The sequence below is a fragment of the Physcomitrium patens genome, chromosome 5 (genome assembly GCF_059467195.1).
Source record: "Physcomitrium patens ecotype Gransden chromosome 5, ASM5946719v1, whole genome shotgun sequence".
NCBI classification, from domain to species: Eukaryota; Viridiplantae; Streptophyta; class Bryopsida; order Funariales; family Funariaceae; genus Physcomitrium; species Physcomitrium patens.
The window spans coordinates 8123770-8133492 of NC_143414.1; positions in this window are offsets into that span (position 1 = coordinate 8123770).

Here is a 9723-nt window from a genome sequence, read left to right on the forward strand (position 1 = left end):
ATATCCCTCATTTGGCCACATGTGGTAAGACATGAAATGAAGTATCCTTCAATGCTGAGGTGGACATCCTTACACCTCATTTGCAAATATATATATATATATATATAATTTGTACACATGAATCCACCATGGCTCATGTTAATTAGTGTGTGACATTTCATTCTCCTCCTCTACCAAGAGATATTTGTGGGCACTTTCTAAGCACTTTCCTTGCATTCCTTCAAAACATTGCTTCTTTACTTCAATTCAAACCACACAGCCTTTGCTTGCACTGCATTGGTGCTCTTGTGGTCCATGGAGATTTGTTGCTTTTGTGTACCACTTTTACTTTAAATTTTGTTTCTTTATACTTTTATTATTGTTTTTTTATTTTTTGTGGTTCTGTTTTTTCTTTTCATGTTTCATGCTTCATCATTTTGAAAGTGATTTATGGAGACTTGACACATTGAATTCTGCTGGAATAAGAATATCTCACTACCCACAACTTTCCAATAAACGTTATGGCTCCATTTCTTGTATTGTCAGAGCTTAGGATTAGGGTTGAAATGGTAGTTGCCATGTTGGTTTACATTGATGTTGAACTGATTGATAATAACATAATGACTTATATGCAATGCCATTGAGGAAAATTAACCACAAAGCTTTGATATTAAACATTTGTACCAAAAAGCACATGTCATTTATTTAAGTAGAGAAAAGAATATGTTTTGTGTGTATTGTACTAAACCTTTTTATCAATAATTTTGCTCCTATATAGCAATATTTTTATATTTTTATTTTCATCATTTTATTGGGCATTTATATATATAAAAGCCCATGTGAACAAAGATACAATATATTTTGAACTGTTTTTTCTATAAAAAAATAATATTGTATATACCCTTAAATATTATGATTTATATCACATTGGAATTTACGTGACAAAGATGAATTAAATGTACTATAATTTATAAGGAAACAGCACAATGCTTTTTAATTTTATATGAAATTGAAGTCCATTACAAACACTTGAAGTAGGTACCATTTGAATGGTCTTAGTTCTACAAAATAATCCAATCTTTAGTTGTGTTACAAATCATAAAAATGTTATTCTGGAAGTGCTTTTATGAAATTGATGTTATTATAGCATAAAAGTTGCCAAATAATTACTATTTTATTAACCATTATTTAGTTAAAATTTATTCTTATATATATATATATATATATATATATATATTTTAATGTATATTGCAAACTTATAATTTTATAGATTTATGTCATATCACATACTAAATAAAAATGTATGTGTGTAATAATATATATCCTAAAATTGCATCAAGGTTTTAAAGTAATGTCTTTTAAAAATATGTTGATTTTTTTTACATAGATTATAAATTTTAAAAATGTTATTATAATATTCTCTAAAAACAAATGAAACACCCTATCATCTGACACTACTATTATGTGTAAAATTCCATCTGTTGTTTTACTGTATAATTTCTATTAATATCTCATTGTAATAATGAAAAATTATACATATAAGAAGAGTAATACCAAAGTATATATATATATATATATATATATATGTTTGTGTGTGTGTGCGTTTGTGTATGTGTGTATACTGAGGCCAAATATCAACTGTTCTTAATTTCTGTAAATAAAAACTACATAAATTTGGTATGAGAAGAATTAGATAAAAATATAATTTTGAATTATATTATTAATAATGTTACAATTTGGTATGTATTCAAGGAAATTTTGTTTTAGATTTAAGAAAAAGAAGTCTTATGAGACAAGGTTTGTGAATGGCAAATTCAATTGCTAAATTATTGAATACTCTACTTCTAGATGAAGCATTTCAAATTCTTCTACACACAAGCCCAAAGTGTAATACCAAATATACTCTTGTATATATTTGTAAATATGTATGGCTTAAATAATATCAAATTTATTGCCATATGTACAAGTAGACGATGTTTAAAGATGATTCCTCAGATACCATTACAAAATAAAACTACAAGGGGTCATTACATTTCTATATTGGTTACTATTTTAAATGATAACAAATATGTAGATATATATATATATATATATATACACACACACATACACACACACACACACACACACATTTATATATATATATATATATATATATATAATGCCTCAATTCTAAAAATGCATTATTTTAACTTTTTTTTTCTAAAGAATATACATCATTTTTTTAAAATTTTAAAAATATTCACAAATATACATGGATATAAATATGTATATCTTGTAGAAATTATTATTATATATAATGTCACATTTACAAACTTTGGTGACCTTAGAATTTTCAAATTTAATTATTGTTTTATATTTTTAAGTTTTATATATAGATACATTAAAAAAATTAATTAGCAAGTTTTAAAAAGAAGTCTTGTAAAAAGACTTCTTTGTTGATGCTTTTCTTGTTGCTTGGTTGTTCATCCTTCTTTAAAAAAATTACAAAAATATTATTAGTTTATTTTTCATAAAAGATAAAAATAAAAAATATATGTATTTATATATATATATATATATATATATACACATCCAAGAGCTATATTTGAAAATCAAAACACAACATTGAAGTCTACTAAAATAAACAATGTACATTATATTCAAGCATTTGTAGGAAAACTTTCATAAACTAACCATTTATGTCTTTGATAAGTTTGCCTTTAATGTAATCTATTGTAAAGTTATTTAAAGGGAATTATTTGATTCAAATGACTTGTTAAACTTTTCTATGTCAAATGTACAATTAAGACTAATTACTCAAATAGACACCAATATAAACACACAAAATTTAGGTTCTTGACAGGACCTACAATTATAATCATTTTAAGGTCAACAATTCCTACATGTGTTTAGAAGAAGACTTCTCTTAAATAAAAAATTGTTGTCACAATTATACCGATAGTTTTTTTAAGAATGATTATATATATATATATATATAGATGTGTGTAAATATTGTAAAATAGCTTTTTGATGTTGAAAATAAAACTTACTAAAACTACAGTTGGTATTCATTGTAAATCTTGGTGATTTATGTAGATTATTATTAAAAATAAATATATACAAGTATGGATTGATTATTTCCATCTCAAAATTAATAACCAAAGAGATATTTTAGAGTTTGTATTTAGAATATATATGTATGTATATATAAATATATATAAATTAGAAACATATTATATTATATAATAATATAGAAATAGATTATTATTAAAAATAAATATATACAAGTATAGATGATATATATATAAATATATATAAATATATATAAATTAAGTTGAATAAATAAATTTAAAGATGTTAAAAATTATTATAATAGAATAAATGTATAATTTTTTAAAATAAATTATATATATATATATATATATATATATATATATATATATATATATATATACATGTTATTTAAAGAATTTAGTATTTTAAAAATAATAATAATAATAATAATAATAAATATATGTATATATTCTAATATTTCCATTATATATATATATAGATATAGATATATATATATATATATATATAGATATATATATATATCTATATATATATGAAGATATATATATGAAGTTGCTAAAGCGATACTTCCATATTATTAATAAGACATTCCAAGATGGACACGTAACTATTGTAAACATCTCTACAATAGTGCACACATTGATGTTCACCTTTGCTTATTTAATATGAAAAAATGACAATGTTTGGCTTAAATAAATATACACTTGTCCATTCTTCATTGTCACGGACATATATATTTAATCCAATAATTATTTATATGATTAAATAGAAGTATATAAAAATAGATTAATTTCATAATATCTTCTAGAGAATCTTCTTAAAAGATTTGTAGATGTGATTTTGGTTTTATTTATGTTTTTAGTTTATTGATAGATTAGAAACTTGGTCAATAAGTCAACTATATTCCACACATGTTGATAGCTTATAGAACAAGCTAACTATGTAGCACACATATAGAAAACTTACCTTATAAGTTAAAACATGTGTTTAACAAAGTTAATACGTGTTGAATGTCCTATAGAATATTGTCATATAGGTCCTACTTAGATAGTATATATGGAGGTAAGAGTAAAGCCTTCTTTACTCTTGTAAACATCTTTTTAGTCATTAGTCTTATTTCAAGACTTTGTAGTCTTCTTGTCTTTAGCAATTGCCATTTTAGTTTAATATATCATCATCTCTAAGTGATTTTTTAGTATTTTTGAGTGACATGAGAATATAATAAGATTTTTTTTTTTTTTTTTTTTTTTTTGAGATTTATGCCTTTGACAATTTGACAAGAGTACTAACTGATTTTTTTGTCTTATTTTGGAAGTGAGTAGATTACTCTCTTTCTATTGTTATATTTTAAAGGTTGCAAACTATCTATTTTTAAAATAAATAATTTAATTTTTTAATATTGATTTTTTTAAAAAAAGAGTGGATTGCTCTTTTTTATAGAAAATTTTATTTGATATTAGAAGTTGAAGATTATCCTCCTCTAATTTAATTTTTGAATTTATTTAAATTTTCTATAAAAAGAAAGTTTATGGATATTATTCTCAATAGAAGTAAAAATAAATTTATAACTATTACAAATCTTCAGGAGCTTGTCAACATTCTAAGAGTATAAATCTCACATATTTCTAATATAAATCATAGAGGTATTATTCCTACACATATGAAAAAAGTCTAGAATCTATGCCAAGAAATTTTATAATTGAAAAAAGTAAGTAGATCAACATCACAATCAAATTCTTGAAGTATTACTTTTACAAGCACAAGAGAGGTAAAGAGTAGTATATCCAAGAAGTTTGATGGAATAAGATCAAAATTTCATGGATTTTTACAACAAGTTAATCCCTATTTAAAGTTGCATTATTTCCAATATCTTGATGGATTTATTCAAGTTAGATTCATAAATGCACTTCTATTGAGAAATATTCTTTCTTGATTTGTACTTTTAATAAAAAAATATTTATAACTATTCAATAATTTGAATTCATTCTTGAAAATATTTATATTTTCATTTGGAGAAAGTGATCAAAAAAAGGTAGTAGAGACCAAAGTCATATTGCTATAACAAGGATCACATTCAAGTACCATATATGTAATTGAATTCTAAATTCTTGCTTGCAACATGATTGAAATGACAAAGCCCTTATCAATTAGTTTTTATATAGGTTAAAAGATAATATCAAAGATTTATTATTGATAATGCTAAGAATAGATTCATTGAAACAATTTATTACTCAAGCCATTGCATGCAATAATTGACTCTTTAAAAGACACCAAGAACAAAGGTATGGTTGGAGAAGTACAATTCAAGCCATAGTGAAATCTTCTAAGTTTTTAAAAGCTTATTTGTTTAGACCAAAGCCTATGAAAATTAATACAATATATTTTAAATTTCTTACTTAGTAAAAAAAGTCTCATCATTGTTAAATAGATTTGTGTCTATATTATGGAGAATCCAAGCATACTATTCAATATTTTCTAAAGAAGCAACACAATCATAAAATGAGGAGTATGGTTGCCTAAAATGTCAATTTGCCAAAAAACAAGCTTCTCCAATTACAATAGAGATAATGTGGTTAGAATCTTCAATAATACCTAATAAAGATCATATTCTCTCTTTCGATCTTTCACCTTGTTTTACAATAGAAGTTTATTTAAGATCAAAAAATTACAAAATTTTAGTCTTGTTAGATTCAAAAGTCTCAACATATTTTATAAACAAAGACTTTGTAAAAAAATAAGAGATACTGTTACTCAAGAATATCAAACAAAAAAATAAGAGATATTTTTAGTTATATATGTAGAAGTCATTAATGATCATTTGTTGCCTTCTATAAATGTTATCCATGAGATTTTTCCTTTAGATGAAGCAATTAAAGATCATTATAATATAATAATCTTTAATGTGATAAGTTTTCTCTTCAATTTAATTATTTTAAGATTATCATAATTAAAAAATTATAATCCTCAAATAATTTGGTTTTTTATATAATCTTAACTTTTTTTATAATTTGATCTAAAATTTTGTTAGTTAAGTAAAAATACATAAATCTAGTATATCCAAATCTTTATTAATAAATACAAAAGTTTTTTTTATTACTGTAGCAAAAAAAATCATCTTTTATTATATATGCCATGTCTATTTTTAATAGTATAAAGACATCAAGTAGTATTTTTAATTAATATCAAGATTTCCAAAATATTTTGAAAAAAAAATATAGATATTCTTTTAAAGCATTGACTCTACGATTGTTTAATTGATTTATAAGAAGGAGCTCAACTACTATTAGATTGATTCATAACTTATTGCAAAATGAGTTGGCTACATTAAAAGAGTATATTGACAAGAATTTGGCTAAAAACTTCATATGCCATTTGAAATCTCCAATAGGAGCTCCTATCTTAATTGTGAAGAAAAAAAATAGATCTTTGTGGATGTGCATAGACTATTGAGGACTTAACAAGATCACTATAAAGAATAAGTATCTTCTATTTTTAATTTTAGGACTTTTAAATCAACTCAATCAAGCAAAAAACTATAAAAAAAAAATAGATATATGAAGAATATATAATTTGATCTACATCAAAGAAAAAGATAAATGGAAGGTTGCTTTTTCAATTAGGTATGGATATTTCAAATATAATTTCATATTGTTTGAACTTATGAATGCACCAATTACTTTTCAACATCTCATAAATGATGTTTTTTGTGAGTTTCTTCATGACTTTTTTGTTTGTTATTTAGAGAACATTACAATTGATAAAATTGCATTCATCGATAATTTTTCAATTATTACATGATTTTTATTAAGATTTTTTTTAAAGTTGTGATTCTTCTTATATATTTGACTTGTAAAACCAAACTTGAGTGGAACAAAGAAACAAAAAGATCTTTTGAAGCCTTAAAGACAATATTTATTTTTCTACCAATTTTGTATTGTATCAATTTTTTTAAGGGTTTTTTTTATCAAAATAGATGCATCAAACTTTCCTATAGATGCCATTTTGTCATACATCGGAGTAGATGACAAGCTCGACTTACTAATTTTTTATTCCAAAAAATTTTAAGTAGTCAAGATTAACTATGAAATCCATGATAAAGAACTTCTTGTAATTAAGGATTCATTTCAAGAATGGCATCATTATCTAGAAGGTGTCTCAAGTCCAGTCACTATTCTTATAATATGTATTGTCTTGTTTAAAAATACATTAGATACTTGGCTGTAAAAGATGAAGTTGTGTTTTACAAGTATCCAAAAAATCCTAATAGGTTTCAATTATATAAGAAGAATGCAATTCAAATTTTAATTCAAAAGTACTTAAAGTCAATAAAAAGTGCTCAAAAATATTCCTCTTAAAAATCTCAACCATACATAAATCCCAATAGCCTTATTACTTTCATAATTAAGAAATTTTGATTTCTCTTTGCAAGTCCTAACTCTAGTCAATGAGCTTTGGTAAGTTGTAACTCCTAATTTAACTATCTACTTGATACAAATGTTCTAGTAACAATTTCTACTTCTTTAATTATTAACTTCAATTTAAAATTAGTATGTAGCTTAATATTGAAGTCTTATAATACTATGCCAAATTTCACCTTGATCTGATTGGTAGATCTTTAAATATCATAGAAATCCTACTCAACTCCAAAGTGCCAACTTCTAACACCTTCTTGTACTAAAATCCAAATATCTCTCAATTGCACCATTAGATTAACACAAAATTTTACACATATTTAATACATTCAATCAATCAAGCACTATAAAATTTTAAGCTATAGATGTGACACCAACTTATATAAATTAGCTGAGAATGTTAGCTCTAATTATTTGTATAAATTTCAAATCACCAATTTAAACCTATATTTTGAACAATAATTGCAAATTCATTCCAAAACTTGTAAAAATAAGTCTTACATTTCTAGAATCAACCTAAAGTTAGCTCATCAATCTTAATTGTCAATCTTTAAATGCCTCCCTATTTAGTCCTAGGCAGTCATTTTAGTAGCTAGAAGTCTGATTTCAACCGAGTTCTACAAATAATTGACCCTTGAGTATCAATCTAATCTATCCTAGGATTTTTTAGTCCAAACTTATCTTCAACTTAACTCTAGTATAAAACGTGTTAATTATTTATTTCTTTTAATTTGATTTTATCAATTTATAGCCTCTTTAAAGCTATAAAAGAGTTTCTACAACCTAATAGATAAAATTATTAACCAATCTTTAATCTAGTAGCTATTAAGATAAGAAAAGAAAACTAAGAGGCTTTTATGAAAGCCATATTTAAATATCTTGAATTATTATTGAATCAAGATGATTAAATATTAATTAAAATTTTATTTTTGATTATATTTTCACCATATAGTCATGTTACAATACAACACCATATATACAAATGACAAGAACCTTGAGTATTTCATGTTGGTATATGTTTTAAATCGTCACCAAGCCTATTAGAACATGTCTTTATTAAGTTTTTATTTTATAATTACTTCTCAACTTGGAAAATAACATGGCTTATTAGATTTTCTTTATAAAAAAATTTATCTTCTATCAAAAAAAAAAGATGCATCTTTTGATCAATAAAAAATAATTTTCTTGAAATTAGATCATTTTTAACTTTGAATAATAAAATCAACATTGACTGTTGATTCAACTTTTATTAAGCAAATTCAATCAAATATGTCCTATGATCTACTTATTTATAATATTAAGAATATTTCTTTCAAGTCTCATGATACTTCTAAGTTTGAATCGAAGAATAATCTACTCTATTTCAAAAATCGCATATATATTTTAGTAGGAGAGATATGTTTATATATTCTTTAAGCATATCACAATAATCTAGTGGAAAGACATTTTGGATATAATAAGACTTTGGAGCTAATATCTAAAGATTTTTGGTGGCCTCAAATGTGGAAAGTAATAAAAGACTTTGTAAAATCATGTGATATTTATTCAAGATTAAAAACTCCTTATCATTAATTTTATAGAATTTTTGAGCCATTACTTATTTTAAAACAGCCATGGTCTTTTATTTCTATAGATTTTATTATAGATCTTCCAATCTTAAGTTTATATGATTTTATATTTGTAATAATAGGTTACTTTATCAAAATGGCATATTTTGTATTAAATATAAAATCTATCACAAGTAAAGAAATGCCTAAGTTTTTTCTTAATAATATCTAACATTGTCATGGATTGCCCAAAGATATTATATTAGATACGAGAACTCAATTTGTATCAATATTTTTAAAAATATTTTTTAAGATTTTAAAAGTAAATATAAAGTTTATTTTTATTTTTTATTCTGAAACTGATGGGCAATCAAAATGGATGAATCAAGTTTTGGAGCAGTAGTTGAGGTGTACCATCAACCATCATCAAAATGATTAAACAATTATTTTGCTATTGGCAAAGTTTGCAAACAATAATTTGGTATATTTTTCTATTCAATAAACACCTTTTCTTTTCCAATTATGGTTATCATCTACAACTTGATACTTTTAAATTTTTAAATATTGATAATTCTATGGTAGAAGATTTGGCAAATTGTTTGTCAAAGTTACATGCAACAATAAAGACATAATTAAAAAAAGCTCAAGAACAACAAAAAATTAATGCAAATGCCTATTGCAAGAAACAACTACAATTCAACATGGATAACAAGATTTGATTACTTTGT